We start from the raw sequence: 14,670 nt of genomic DNA, 5'->3' as shown, positions 1-14,670 counted from the left end.
TTTGATGGCAATATAAACGAACGGCTCGCGAACGTAAATGAACGCTTCGCGAGCATAAACAAACATCAAAAAACGAAGGAACAAAGTTGAGATAGATGAACACATATAAAGGAGTATAAACGTATGTATATAATTAAAAATAGATGAACAAATGATAGATGGCCCTCACTATCCTTCGCCATTGTTCTGCTGACATTTTTTTTTATATTTAGTATATATTTTGTTGATTATACTTTATTTATTTTACGTGCAGGTCTTGATAATGAATCAAAGAATCATCTTCCAGATATTCTTTATGTCATCAAGGTTTGTTTTGTTTTCATTTCTTCTAGAAGCTTCATATATAGTTATTTAAATGATTGTTTAACAATTGTCGTACATATTTGTCTACTATTTAATTTCAGGTGGAATTGAAGCCACACGAGATTAAAATGGAAGAGGATTTTGGTGAAGCTGAAAAAAAAAGTCAAGGAGTTTGTTAGGTTGACTGTTGATGTCAATTGTCTCGATAATAGATATTTGAACTTTAAATTTGTTTTGTGATTGTATTTTAGGATGATTTTAAAGCAACAATGATGTTGTGTTGAACCCCGAGTTCTTCAAAGGCGCGCGATTGCTGACAAGGATGTGGAGTTTGAGAGCGCTTTGAAAACGAGGGTGGAATGGTACTGTCGGGTGATGTGCTTAGCGTCAAGTCGATTAAAGCAAAAGGATGGAAGTTCATCTAAATCATCGAAGAAGATGACATGATTATTTATAATTTTTGTTATTCTACTCCTTAACAGTTTTGACTTTATTATGTTAGTTTTATGCATCAGAAGCTAGTCTTGGGAATGAAATGTATGAGATTTTAACCGCCACAACATTGACTGAGGAGTTGAAGTCGGTCATTTGTTTTTTTTTAAGTTAGACGAGCTGAGCTTTTTTTTTAAACATATACTATATGGTTTAGACCTGTCCTCATTCATGATACTGAATTAAAATAGTCGTCACAATTCTGTGTTGATGTTGCCGTCCACATAACAGGTAAAATACTAGTTACAATTGAATAAAAGAAAGTACAAGAAGAACACAAATAGAAACACCTTGGCTATTGACACTTGTTCAAAAAGGCCCTTAAAACAAATTTAAAATTCCATTATGCAATCTAACAAAAGGTTGATGATTAAAAGCCAAAAAAAAAGCAATCGACTAAAATATTTCTTATCCTCACAATAACAATAATAATATTCTCATTCCTAGTCTGTTTCTTCAATCATTCCTGTTGTTGAATCTTGATTATTAATTAAGTGGTTATGAAATTCGGAATCCATCTAGAACAAACGTTACCCGAATGGAAAGACAAGTACTTGTGTTACAAACCCCTTAAAACCCTTCTCAAATGACGCGGCCGATCTGCAACAATGGTTCGTCAGGATTCTCAATGAAGAATTGGACAAGTTTAATGACTTCTATGTTGATAAAGAGGAAGAATTCGTCATCCGCTTACAGGTTTTGTTTATTGTTTTTTGATTTTAATTTTGAGTTGTAGAAATTGGTGATTTTTATTTGACTTTTGGATTATGTGGTAATCAGTTTACATATATATAACGTCAGAGACTTCAATTTGTTAATTTAGATTGTAGACTCAAGTATGAGCATTAGTAGTATTTGATATGAATGAATTTGCAATTAGACAGGAGTAGCTGATTCCCCTGGTGAGATGAATAAACTAATAAGTCTTTGAATATTTGATTTCTAAACATGAAATAGGTCAAATTCCTGAGCCATACATCTATTATATTGAGATGAATAAAAACCATTCAGTTTCATTTTTTTTATTCGGTTTTGCCATTTGGGTTGAAATTTTCAATCGAAAAATAAAACTTGGCCTAAAATAATGAATTTAGACCTAATTTTTTTTAGCTAATAATTTATTTGAATATTATACATTTGGGCTAAAATATACGTTTTAAATTATATATTAAATCACTTAAAATAAAAAATGAAAGTCTACAAGTTCGGTACGATACAGTTCGTTTTTTTTAAATACATACAAAACTGAAAATGAACTGAAAGTTCGGTTCTTACAAAAACATTAAACCAAGCTGTCAAATTTTCATTAGATTCAGTTATATCAATTTTGTTCTTTTGTTTTCAGATCGTTTTTTTTTTCGGTTTCATGCACAGCCCTAATATGTGGTGTTGATTTGCCCATCCAACTGCAAGACTTTAATATTTCCTATGAACCTGCACAAATAATTACAATTAGCTTATATTGCCTACATATGTAATGGAGACAAAACTAATTTAGTAATCCTAACACACTTAACAATATTTACAATAAATGACACAACTGCGCGCCCCTGCCTACAAACGCTACAATAATCTGTCAATATAAGAAAATCACCAGTCTCACTGTCATTTAATCAGGAGCTAAAACAAAGAATCGAGCTAGTGAAGGATAAAACCCGCAAAGATGGGGTTTTCACATCTGAAACCGAATTTAGTGAAGAGATGATGATGATACGAAAAGACTTTGTCACTATTCACGGGGAGATGGTGCTCCTCAAAAACTACAGCTCCTTAAACTTTGCAGGTAACATGTCTAAATTATTACTTTTTTAATATAAACAGTTATGTTTTACATATTTCATTTTTGTTTTTACATTTTAGGTATCATTAAGATATTAAAAAAGTATGACAAAAGAACGGGTGGTTTACTACGTGTACATTTCACACAACTCGCTCTTAGACAACCATTTTTCACAACTGACCCGTTGACAAGATTGGTTCACGAGTGTGAGGAGAATTTGGAACTCTTGTTTCCTTTAGAAGAGGAAGTGGTGGAGTCTACTAGTGTCAAAACAAATGCGGGGTCTGGTGATGACCGAACTGGACCTTTGTCGGTTGGGGCGGGACATGGGACGTGTATAGGCGCACGGTTGATGCTATCAAAACTATTAATGGGCTTAAGAAGGAAAGCTCTACCTCGAATCCGTTATCGTTTGCGTCTATTTTTGGCAACCGGGATGTTGAGGATTCTGGAGCCATAACAGACTCGCATTCGGAACTGGATTGTGATGATGATCGGTCTGGCAGCTGACTGGTTGTGTTTTGTTGTTTGATATTGACCGGGTTTAAAACTAACTGTAAAGATCGTTTTGGACATGTGGATATTTTGGTATTGTATGCCTAAATGTTACTTTGTTAAATCTTCAAAACCGAGCTGTTAAACAACTAAATCGATAAAACCAATTGGTTGGGCTCACTCAACCAGTTCGCTTGTCACTTTGAAAACCATACTGTCGAAACATCATGCTAGGCATCCGTTAAAGGAGAAAAATAGAGTACTGTACATTCGTATTGTCAATACACTCTGGATCAAACTTGTAACTCTTTTAAGTCTAGGGTTTAGGGTTTAAGTGCACATTCATAATATTCATACAAAAAAGAAGATTTATTGATTCTTGTGATCTTCGTGTTGATAGCTGAAAGGTAATGGCACGGACTTAACAGCTCGAAACTTTCCAACATTGTTCAAATGCTCATTCTCCAACCTGAAGAAGTTCCATAAACCACGCCGAATGATCTCCAAACTTGCAATTATCGCTATCAGCACGTTTTTATGGAGGAATGGAGCTTCGTGGAAATCCAAAACCGTTTGCATCCATGCAAGTCTCAATATCACATTCAATACCTGCAAATTAGTTCATGTATGTTTAGATCTAACCTTAGTGCTTATTTGATGTTATAGCTAGTTTGCATAGATTAGTAATTAGTTAGTGTTTGATATATATTGGTTCTCGGTCCCCAAGCAAAATATCAGTACCGATATTATCAGCGATATTCACCGATATTTTGGATGCCTTGGTTGATGTGGACGCGAAGGAAGATTTCATGGCTTACGATTAGATCATGTTTCAAATATTGACACTCTGGAGTTTGAACTTTTGATATTACTATATATGTTACGTTTTTATACATGTATATATATATAAATTCTGAATATATTAAAGTTACCACTATCCCAACGATATCCCTCCATGATAACTGATATCTCAATTATTGGTCCTTGACGTACTGATATTAGATTTGTTTACCGCATAGATTGCATCTAACCGAGGGCTTTATTTGGTGCTGTAATTTGTTAATATTAGAAATTAGTAATTACCATGGCTATGAAGTAGATAGATCTGTTTGGCAAAATAAGCTTATCTCTTAACCATGGGTTCTCAGAATCCTTGCATAGCAAACCCCAATCCATCACTATATCCCAATACGTGTTAAAAATTGTTGCAACTCCTGAGGTAGATGCAGCAATGATCCTCGAAGATAGCTCTTTCTTAAGCGTCCTTTGGTACCTCTGAGTCTGAATTGTTCTTGCAATAAGAGCAATAATGGTAGAGAAGTATTTGAGTGCATTCAGAGATTGCGTAGAATCGTGGCCTCCCCACCAGCGTCTTATACACTATACAAATTTATATATTCATTTACATGTATAATGTAATACAGAAAAGTAACTATTAATGCAATGTAAATTATGTACCTGTAGGAATCGAATCCAATATGGTATCACAGCAATAACTATAGTGATAATATCATAAATATCGTTGTTACTGTAACGTTTTTGCATCTCTTTGCTTAAAATCTCCCCAACCGTAGTAGCATACATAGAATTGCAAATTCCTCAATAACTGAACCTGAAATCAAAGAAATATAAATGACTCTTAGTTTCTTGATCGAGTAATGGATGATCATGTTTTCGTACCTGTTTATGAATCTTTACCTGACTAGTAAACTGATCAGCCAAGAAGAAATCAGGGAGAGTAATTGCATAGAAAGGAGCACAAATGCAATGCCATAAACAGACTAACAGAAAGAAACGGTTTGCACGATAGAAGATATTAAACGGACAGACTGATATCATAATTACACCCTACAAAAGTACAAAACATAGTTAGTGGTGAAACTGATACACAAATATATAAATGTAGTATGTGATGTATCAATGTAATATATTCAAGGGCAAAATAGGAATTGCTTACAATGACTAACCCAAGAGGGAGTAATTCAGTTAGTGCAGAGTAACTTTTGGTATTTGTATCCAATTCCATTTCAAGATTTGAGAGTACGGCTGAAAGAGTGAGTACCGATAGGCCCGAACTGAGTAGTAGAATCTCAGTATAACCCAATTCGGTACCGGGTTTGAAACCAAATATAAACGAGCAATTGACACGATAGCGCGTCCAGTAATATACATTTGCAGCATACATAACCATATGTAACACCAGAAATCCAAATAAGGTGTATAGTGGGAAGATGGTATCCATGTACTGAGTTCGACCCGTACCCTTAAGACTAAAAATTTTTCTGTTATGTACGTTTACAACGATCGCCACCACAAGTGCTAATGAGCATCCAAAGAAGCAACCTGTTAAAGAAAAGAGTCAACTTTCATTGGTCAGAGTTGTAATGTACACGTCAATAATAGGTAGGCTTGTAAACAAGTGATCGGGCATGAACAATTCATGAACGAAGTTTTCTTGTTCGTGTTCGTTCGTAAGAAAATGAGCTTGCTTGTGTTCGTTTGTTAAGAAAAAGAGCGTGTTTGGGTTCGTTCGTTTGTTATATAGTATAAACCAACGATTAACAAATGTAAATGAACGAACATAACTGAACATAGATGAATGAACATAACTGAGTTAAAACCAATTATAAGTAATGTTAACAACAGTGTGTTGACCTAAAAAGTTAATAAAACTAGACTTAATTGTATTGGGCTTAAAAATTTAAATAAATATATAAACGAACGTAAACTACGAACATTCACGGACATGAATGAATGAACGAGACAAGTGTTCACTTTCACGAATGGTTCACTGAACGTTTGGTTCATTTACATGCCTAAGAATAGGTTCTTGTGGCCTTTAATAACTTACCTACAAAAAATGTTACCAGATGCCTCTTTTTCTTAGTATTTGGTTTTAACGTGCTCATTCCTTGATGACGATTCCCGTTACAAAAATGCTTTACAAATGCCGATTCTACTCTCTCTATGAGATTAGCAACCTGAAGAAGATTCTTTGTTAATCATCATCTGATTTATACACAATTTCTCATATTATACCATTCTTATATGTAATTTGTCGATTTATAAACATAACAGTAACACACCTCATCAGATTGGCCTAAGTAAGGTGCTGTTTGTTTTTTAAGAGGTAAAATGTCTGCAGTCTGCGGACCACATCTGCAAGCATCTGTAGCAGAAGAGGTGGACCAAACCTCTGCAGTTTGCAAGAAGAAGATTGTTTGTTTTTTAACGTCTGCAGACTTCTAAAATATAACCGAAATTTTTAAATAAGATGAAATTTAAATAAAAAAGTCGTTTAACATATAAATGCCGGAAAACACCATGTCGTCGCCGCTAAGGGGTTGCCGGAGACTATGCCGGAAAACTTTCCGGAGAATAATTCTCACACTTTTTAACACAACAAAACACAATAATTAATCAAATTAAACTCAAAATTGAAACAAACACATGTAATTTCTCATTAAAATCGGGCAAATTACAAGATTACAGATCTAAAACATGGTCACTACAAGAAATTTGGGTCATTTGCCACATATAGTATGTGTTGGTAAAAGGCTATTATGTGTTTGTAATTGTCTTTACTTACACATAAATTAAGTGTTATGATGTGTTGCCTCAGACATGTAGATATAGATTATTAGCCACACATTTGTTATATGTAGGTATATATTGAAAAATAAATTATAATGTTTACATATATTTAGCTTAGATCTTGGAGCTTGGATCTTGACGAACGGGTGAACAGGTGGTGCCCGGTGGTGGCAGATCTTGAGCTTGACGGTGGTGGACAGGTGGTGGCAGATCTTGAGCTTGACGGTCGGATGTGGGGCTGGGGTGCGGCGTCCGGAGGTTGAGGTTGGGGCGGAGGTGGGGGTGGGGTGCAGCGGCCGGAGGCTGGCCGGCGGTGGGGGTGGAGGGTGGAGGAGGCGAAGAGAAGGAGAAGAGAGGGTGGAGCTTGGCTAGGGTTTGAGAGGAGCTTGTCTGATGAAAAAATAAGAATGAAGATGTGAAGAGGTGGGAAGTGGGTTGAACAACACTTCTAGGAGAAGAGGGCGCGAAGAGGTTTTTTAATGAAATGTCTTCGGAAAACAAACACACTGCAGACCAAAAGCTCTGCGCGTGTTCTGCGCGACGAAGAGGAAAGTGGTCTGGAAGAGCTTTTGAGGAAAAACAAACAGCCCCTAAGACTCCTCAACCATCTGCAAGTAAGCATCTGATGCATTTCTTGATGTGATCTAGACTAACAATTCTGGTCAGCAACCGAACACCTCGTGACACATGCAACCGGAAAAAAAAAGGGAAAAGAAAACGCTAACCTTATCATACTTCTTCATTATCTTGGAAAAGGCCAATTGATTCAAGAATCTGGCATGTAAAGCAAGATGAAATTCAGTTAATTTGTTAAAGTGTAACAATCTTTATGTCATATGAACACGCTTAATTAATTAATACTTACGTATAGTTCTTCAAAAACCGAAGCTTTTCATGAAACTCAATAAAAGCTTGCTTCAACTTTTCTTTCGCGTCTCTAAGTTCTTGCTTGTTGAATTGTGGGTCTGATCTTGAACTACCGAAAACGTTTTTGATGGCGGACAATGGTGTTTCTGCAGTCGTGTTGATTTTTATGTGATTTAAAACGTCTAAAGACGCCATCTGGTATTCCTTGACTCTCTTCTCTTGTTGTTCTTCATTGGATAACCTGTGTTTCTTTGGTTGATGAAAGGCTAGTCAACCGTAGGATTGGTGACTTTGATTCTAAGTGCAATAAGAGCATCCATTTGTAGATTCAACTCTTCAGCTTCCTTCACAACTTCCTCCACCTTGGTTCTATAAAATCTAAGCACTTTGTTAAACTCATCATCGAGTCGTCTGAAAAACACGAGCTCATACTCAGCGCCTTCCTCCGACGCACGAAGAAATATTGTCTGATAGTTCCCGCCTTCTCCTCGTTGTTCTATATCTGATGTGTGCATGGCACTCACTAGGATCACTTCATCTTCTTTATCTTTCTTGGTAACTCGGTTATTGTACCGGCTCGTTAGCCCACTGAAAGCTCTGAAAAGAGACCCTTTTCTCTTCAAAGCTGGCAGAGGCGCTGTCGGGTAGTTATCTGGTAGCCTGCTCTGCTGCCGTCGAAAAAGCACGATATCTTTTATAAGAAGCTTGAGGAAGTTGTAGTTGATGTATGCTTCTTTCCATTCTGGCACCATCTGTGAAGCAAATTCCTTTCCAAACTTCATTGTTTTGGGTGGTTTGGTAATTAGTTAAAAGTTTAGAAAAAAACAAGCCAAAATTTAGATAGATTTTATGGCAAAGCAGATAGAGTGTTTATGTAGGGATAAACATTCTTAACTGCTGTTTGGTTTCTTGCATGTGTTGTTTTCACATTGAATTCAAGACAAGGTACAAACTACAAACCAACTTGCTTCCAGCTATATGGTGTGTTTGGAAGAAATAATCAAACCATAGTTGGTCCATAGGGTCAAGTTAATCTTAAACAAATCTTTGTAACAATATTTTAATTTACATTCACATCACGAATTGATTTCGCTTTCCTACTCATACATATTAGCTCGTTAAAAACTCGAGCCTATTAATCTAGCCTATATAAATTTTCAAGTCTAGTTTAACCCAAAAGTAGCTCGCTCAGGCGCTTGTATAAAAGCTTGAGAAACATAGCTGTTGGCTCGTATAAAGCAGCTCACTTCCTTCTATATTGGTAGTTTGGTATTGCATTATATAAGACTTGCATAATGTGATATTATTGACGTGTTATTTGAGTCTTGTAAAAAGGAAACACACAAAAAATCATCAAAACTGAGAGAAATACGAGTGTAGTTTCTGGCTCGACTGGAACTACTGAGTCGAGCCGGATAGGCTCATATTATAACTGGCTCGAACTCCCCGAGTTGGTTTTAGCTCATTATAAAAATAAAAGATATTTTAGTTATTGTAACTTATTTGACTGCTTCTTTTATTAATTGTGAAATTAGTATATGATCCATCCTGTCTGTCACCGGTTGCATGTCACCATCAGGTGAAAGAGAATTCACACCTGCCTTGTGGGTAGAAATTAATTCCGGCGTCAATACACCAACCAAACCAATATTATATAACCAATCTTAAAAGTCCACTTCGCAAAAACTGGTTACTATATTGTCAAATTGTCGTCTACTATTATTATTATTTATCCTTACAATTACACATTTTCAAATATTAAGTTTGTTTTCCGGTTAATAATAAAATGTTCAAATGTGTAAATATCTATTTCGCGTGCCAGGAAGTGGGATTATAGTCAAACTGTTGCATATATAATCATATAATTACACATTTTCAAATATTAAGATTGTTTTCAAGTTAATAAACTGTTTATATGTGTAAAATTATAAGATTGACTATGGACGCCTTAAGTCTAGGATTATATATAAGATGTCAATTTTCACAGTAGTGTGACATTTGTTAAACTTTTAGCGGATGAATCAAGATTACGAACACGAGATTTGTAGAACTCTCTACGACTCTTTTATTAAGAAAACGACAAACGTGAAAACTTAATAATTTTTGATACAATGTATGGCTTATATAGAAACCATACATGACTAATCCTATACTAACTGAAATACGCAATTTGAATCCAAAACAAATAGGATTAAATAAAATAAGACTACCTTATCATATAATAATAAACTAATTATTATATTAAATATTCTCCGAGATTCTAGGAGCCTCCAATTTGATTTGGTGTTGGATACGTTTAACACTCCCTCTCAACACCAAACTTCTTCTAACCGTGACACGCGCAAAGCACCTCGACTCGAAACAACCTGCAACTCAAAACAACAGGTCACGTCTTCCGACAATGACTAAAGTGTTGAATTCCAACACTCCCTCTATATCCAAACTTGTTCCTTTAAGGTCTTTCACAGCCCACAACACATGTATCTCTTTAGACTTGATTCATGGTCTCGTCACACGCCTTCACACAAAGTTGTGTCTAGGTTCGTTACTCCTTAATCTACACAAGATTTAGGACACCATTCAACTTACTACCTCTAAACACATTTGTTGCATGACTTACTCCGGTGGTCTCCTACGAACTGATTGTTTGTACAAACCGAAACCATCGAGCTCGTTGTCTTCTATTTTGACAACCCAAAACCATAACTATTTGACCATTTTTAGCCACCGGTTCTAGCTCCGTAACTCATCCCTCACGGTTGTCAACAACCTGAACCGCTGCTGACCTGTACATTACGATTTGGTCCCGAAACCGGACCCCGAACATTTGATGTTGTCTCGTTTAGAGAGCCCGAAAACGCTACCAGTCGGACTGTTGGGTCATCGATTCAGCCAACTAAACTACCCCGACACACAGAGATTTAACAATCCCGACAAACAGAGATTTAACCATACCGACACACGATCATGGCACAACATCATTGCTTAACACACGGAGATTTAACCATCCCGACACACGGTAATGGCACATCAGCACTGCCCGACACATGGAGAGTTAACCATCCCGACTCATGGTGATGTTACATCATCAAGGTTCGACACACGAAGATCTAACCATCCCGACACACGGTGATAGCATATCTTCATGGATACCTTCAACTCGCTAAAACTTAGTTGACACACAACCTCGTTGCACTCTGTTATAACGGCGGGCGTTACAATTTTCAAGCGAAGATCAATAACACAAAACACAAACACCGACTAACGGTTGTTGGAAAGCTTTTTTTACCTTTCTTCGACAGCCCATGTTCACTAGTTGGAGCAATTCACCAAATCATTGAATCATCATTATTATTTATCACCAATTCACCATCTTATTTCTGCATTTAATTGGAAAAGTACTGCGATCGACGCATGGACACACCTTCGTTTGATCGGAAACTTAAAGCGATTGAAACATGAAACACCTTTGTTCAAACGGAAACTTACCCACCTTAATCTGAACCCGGGACACACCTTTGTTCGATCGGGAACTTCGATTGGGATCTCTGTTTTAAACGAACTAAAACAGTCAAAATAAAATAAATTACATCAATTTATTTATAGGTGGACTTGAACTATTTTCCACCAATCCCACTTGGAAACAGTTAGCCAACAAATTCCCCAAATTCAAGGAGCTTGTTTGTCTTCAAACTACATCAAAAAATCACAGCAACTAAGCCAGATCCTGGTTAAACGATTACGCCAGCCCAAAATAAAATAAACACGAGACGCCAAACACGAGTACCACTTGATTGGCAATTCGACCATCAATTTCACTCCCCGCCTCCTTTATAGCCGTCAATCACAACTGCTTATCTCCTGTAAAACAACCACGGGCGGGCATACGAACATCCCTGTCGTCCTAAACGGAACTCTCGCATGACATGGCAACGGTTTGAACGAAACACCGCACCGGTCTCGTCTATTACTGTTAAGTTTTATGGCTGCGACAGAAGCCAATCTTTCACGCGTGCCCTCCACCGACGGACACACCCGCCAGTGGAGGCTGCCCGATCTTCAAACCGCTTCCCGGTACGGGCCGTAGGCTCTGATACCACTTGTTAAACTTTTAGCGGGTGAATCAAGATTACGAATACAAGATTTGTAGATCTCTCAACGACTCTTTTATTAAGAAAACAACTAATGTGAAAAACTTAATAATTTTTTATACAATGTATGGCTTATATAGAACCCATACATGACTAATCCTATACTAACTGAAATACGCAATTTGAATCCAAAACAAATAGGATTAAATAAAATAAGACTACCTTATCTTATAATAATAAACTAATTATTATATTAAATATTCTCCAAGATTCTAGGAGCCTCCAATTTGATTTGGTGTTGGATACGTTTAACAACATTTAGTTTAGGAAACTTGTCTAAAGTAAACGAGTCCCTCACGCATTCCATTCATAAGGGTTCGAAGCTACAAAATTCTTCTTATGAATTTTATTATTATAAAACCTCAAAAGTCGTATCCAATTCGAAGCTGAGGTTAACCCAACCCGTGGAAGAGGGTGAGTTTTGTTGAGAATTAGAGGACTCGTGTCTCCTATATTTTTATTCTACTTTTAGTATAATCCTAACTATATCAAATATTTTCAAAAATTGTTTAGAAATAAAGAAAAACATCTGTATTCACAAAATTTGTTCATCCTTTAAAAATTCACCCACATCCGATTCCTCATTTATCTCTATTCAATTAACTAATAAAGTGGTGTAAGCTTCCTCCTTTTTATGCATTTTCAATCTTGGGTGTCATAACAATTCAAGATAACAATAGCTGTGGTCAAACGATAGACAAGATAACTCAAACAATTTCTCGGGTAATGTTATGGTGCCTACGGAAAGCAAGGAACAACAAAATTTTCAATGGCATAAGCACGAGATCAAGCACATTGGTGGAAGAGATAAAAATATTAACTTTTCTTTTGGGTGGCCTTAAGAGCAAAAAGTTTTGTGTCAATTGGGATAATTGGTATAAATTCGTTATCGCAAACATGTACGTACTTGTATATTGTTGTTTATGGTGACTAGCGATTTCCTGTCACTTGTTCTTATATAATATTGCCTTCCAAAAAATAACTAATATTTTTTATTCTTACTATATATTCTTCTTCTTTCACTCACATTTACTTAAAATAATAATAATAATAATTAAATAAATATATGAAATGAATTAAGGAATGGATAATGATTCCTTATAGGGAAGCGATATTCATAAGAACGGAGATTTTTATATAAAGATTCCAATGTAGTTAATAACATAGATTTATATATAAAGAAGTAAATGCTCTATGTATACTATAATCACACAAACACCAAATATGATTAAAATGGTTATCAACATGTTTCGAAAAGTTTGTTCAGAAAAGTTGCCTCCAATACATCATGTCACCAAACATATAGTTTATGGGATTAACGTTAGGGCGAATTTAAGTTTACCCTTTATAAAAATCATAATAAATTAATCATGTCTAAAAAATTATGTGTATAAGCGTTACAATTTAAATATATGATACACAAGATAGTTGTGTATTATAATATCAGGGTCAAGAAATCAATTAGTATTATAATTACCATCAAGTCATCATTTTTATATCATGTAGTTGAGCTATAAAAGACTTGACACATTTAAATACGTATTAAAGAAAAGAAGACCAATTTCATCATTCATGTCCTTTCATTTTTCTCACCGAAAGTCTCCATTAAATCTGAGAATAGTTTTGAAGAAAGGTTTTGAAAAAAAGAAAAAAAAATACAGTTGAACTCGTTTAAATGGATTTCAAATTGGGCAAGAAAGTTAAATATAGAGAACTTTTCTTTGTGCAATTTCAAATTTTAATTTCCCTTCTTATTGCCTTTGTTTATACGTGTTTTTTAGCTTCTTGCTATTTTAATTTAATTTTTAAGGAAGGACTTATGTGTAATCGTACTATTTAATATTTTGGATTCAAGATTAATTCTTATTTGTGTTCTTTTGGGTGGATATTGACAACGGAGAATTTGAGCTAGGCCTTACGAGGTTGTCGGTTTGGATTCCGAGCCCACCCGGGTTTCGGCCCACCCTGTGTTACGCCAGAGAGTTCTGCTCTTGTAGCACTACAACGATTGTTAAGTGGCAGTCGGCGGTATGGTTTCCCGGGGGAACGCCCAAGCCAAACTTTGAAGCCAACATAGGCCCGTTTAAGACAGTGTAGTCTGACCAGAGTGGGGGGTGGCGGGACTTTCCAAATTGGAGAGTGTGGTGGCCTAAAGACAAAAAAGAAAGTCGTCGTTCTTCAAAAAATTAATAGGCGAGAAATGAAAATCTAGACTTTAATTAGCTGAAGTTGATGCATGGCGTCCAATAATTAACAGAAGAAAGAGAATCAGAAAAAATAACTTTTATGTGAGCTACAAAGCTGGCGTGTATCTTCTAATATTTTCATTAATATATAGAAGATACACACAATATTAATTGTATATAAATGCATGTTCATATGTATGGCTAGTTTTAAATCGATCTAGGTAGTCGAAACATATGAATTTTGTAAAGTTGAACCTCCTAAACCATCTCAAAACCACATGGATTTTGTAAAGCTTAACCTTCTAAACCATCTCAAAACTAGAGACAATCAGGAGGAGGAGGAGGACTTTCGATAGACTCTGGTTTTAAAAGTGTGAGGCACAAGTTGATAGAGTCTTGAGCCGAAACTTAAAGTGCAAATCCGCACCACCTTTTACACGCGAGACACGTTTTTTTATATAGTTTCTAGTTTCTTAAGTTGAGATTAATATCGACCAATAGACCAAAGTTTGAATTATTAACATTATTGTGAAAGTAAAGTGAATAATTATTGATCTATGGCACGATTATTAGTTTAGGAGGGAAAGAGTTGTGGGGTTTAATCACAATCGCCACGTGTCTACATTTATTTTCTTTTATTATAATACAACAACACCAACCATACCCAGTAAATCGCACAAATAGTCAAAGCTATCAGTAAGTTCTGGGAAGGGTGAGATGTTGACAAACCTTTCCTCCACCCCTAGGGATACTTCTAGCGAGACCCCAGCTCCAAAGCAAACAACATAACAATAAAACAAGT

General features: G+C 35.9%; 2 pseudogenes across 2 annotated transcripts; one reads left to right on the top strand and one right to left on the bottom strand.

Moving 5' to 3' along the window:
• The first annotated feature begins 1,295 nt into the window (after positions 1-1,295).
• On the top strand, positions 1,296-3,187 carry LOC143588972 (SPX domain-containing protein 4-like; annotated as a pseudogene). Its single transcript, XR_013145195.1, has 3 exons — positions 1,296-1,491; positions 2,413-2,578; positions 2,656-3,187. The product of XR_013145195.1 is annotated as an SPX domain-containing protein 4-like (transcript).
• Positions 3,188-3,305: 118 nt separating this feature from the next.
• LOC143588971 (phosphate transporter PHO1 homolog 3-like) lies at positions 3,306-8,313 on the bottom strand (annotated as a pseudogene). The gene is made up of 10 exons (XR_013145194.1): positions 7,530-8,313; positions 7,390-7,438; positions 7,260-7,308; positions 6,157-6,179; positions 5,922-6,051; positions 5,028-5,413; positions 4,769-4,918; positions 4,529-4,682; positions 4,154-4,450; positions 3,306-3,679 (listed from the first exon to the last, which is right to left on the bottom strand). The product of XR_013145194.1 is annotated as a phosphate transporter PHO1 homolog 3-like (transcript).
• Between the last annotated feature and the right edge of the window lie 6,357 nt (positions 8,314-14,670).

Source organism: Bidens hawaiensis, unplaced genomic scaffold (assembly GCF_021521415.1).
Source record: "Bidens hawaiensis isolate Kalapana, Puna unplaced genomic scaffold, B.hawaiensis_p1.1 tig00037066_1, whole genome shotgun sequence".
NCBI classification, from domain to species: Eukaryota; Viridiplantae; Streptophyta; class Magnoliopsida; order Asterales; family Asteraceae; genus Bidens; species Bidens hawaiensis.
The sequence above is the reverse complement of the archived record's forward strand: the minus strand, read 5'-3'. Positions and strand labels throughout refer to the sequence as shown.